A 1,513-nucleotide genomic window follows, 5' to 3' on the forward strand; every position below is an offset into this window, starting at 1 on the left:
TGGTTTGTTCACCAGAACGTCTCCAGTGTTTATGTTTAGAGCTCATTGTTCTCTGCTGTGTGTGTGTGTGTGTGTGTGTGTGTGTGTGTGTGTGTGTGTGTGTGTGTGTACACTCTGCTCGACGCAGCGTCACAGGAAGTGACAGCATGAGGCCGACTGACGGAGTCGGAGGTCAAAGGTCAGGGGGAGCAAAACGTCTCAGGAGTGTCAAAGTCAAAGTCCAACAAAACAACAAAGAGTCAAAACAACAACATCAAAGCGCCTTGCCGCCGCTTCGCCCTTTGATCTCGATTGCTGATAAGAACGATCGAACACGGCGGCAGGGCAGGGGGCGGGGCCGGGAAGGGGGTGGGGCTCCAGCCTGCTGACTGTTCCCCTCTGGAATCTTCACACACACTGACCCACATGTCCACTTGACCTGTAGGGGGCAGTCAGGCCTGTAGGGGGCAGCCAGACCTGTAGGGGGCAGTCAGGCCCGTAGGGGGGCGGTCAGGCCCGTAGGGGGCGGCCAGACCCGTAGGGGGCAGTCAGACCTGTAGGGGGCAGCCAGACCTGTAGGGGGCAGTCAGGCCTGTAGGGGGCAGTCAGGCCCGTAGGGGGCGGTCAGACCTGTAGGGGGCAGCCAGACCTGTAGGGGGCGGTCAGGCCTGTAGGGGGCGGTCAGGCCCGTAGGGGGCGGTCAGGCCTGTAGGGGGCAGTCAGGCCCGTAGGGGGCGGTCAGGCCTGTAGGGGGCGGCCAGACCTGTAGGGGGCGGCCAGACCTGTAGGGGGCAGTCAGGCCTGTAGGGGGCGGCGTTGCAGTGAGGAGTCTGACAGCCAATCAGAGTCCTGGAAAATCAACATGACGTCACGAACTGTGACGTGAATCTGAGCCTCCACCTTCAGAGGTTCCAGATCTGTGGACCCGGTTCTCCTGGTCTGTGGAGAGTCTGAGCTGGTTCCTGGGTCCAGACGCCAGAACCAAGAGAGGAACCACAGGAGATCCAGATCCCGGGAACCCGAGAGACCCAGGTCCTGTTCTAATGTCATGGTTCTACCTTGGCGGTTCTAATGTCATGGTTCTACCTTGACGGTTCTAACGTCATGGTTCTACCTTGACGGTTCTAACATCATGGTTCTGCCTTAACGGTTCTAATGTCATGGTTCTCCCTTGGCGGTTCTAACGTCATGGTTCTACCTTGACGGTTCTAACATCATGGTTCTGCCTTAACGGTTCTAATGTCATGGTTCTCCCTTGGCGGTTCTAACGTCATGGTTCTACCTTGACGGTTCTAACATCATGGTTCTGCCTTAACGGTTCTAATGTCATGGTTCTCCCTTGGCGGTTCTAACGTCATGGTTCTACCTTGACGGTTCTAACATCATGGTTCTGCCTTAACGGTTCTAATGTCATGGTTCTCCCTTGGCGGTTCTAACGTCATGGTTCTACCTTGACGGTTCTAACATCATGGTTCTGCCTTAACGGTTCTAATGTCATGGTTCTCCCTTGGCGGTTCTAACGTCATGGTTCTAC

The sequence above is a fragment of the Blennius ocellaris genome, assembly GCF_963422515.1.
Source record: "Blennius ocellaris genome assembly, contig: SCAFFOLD_424, whole genome shotgun sequence".
Lineage (NCBI taxonomy): Eukaryota > Metazoa > Chordata > Actinopteri > Blenniiformes > Blenniidae > Blennius > Blennius ocellaris.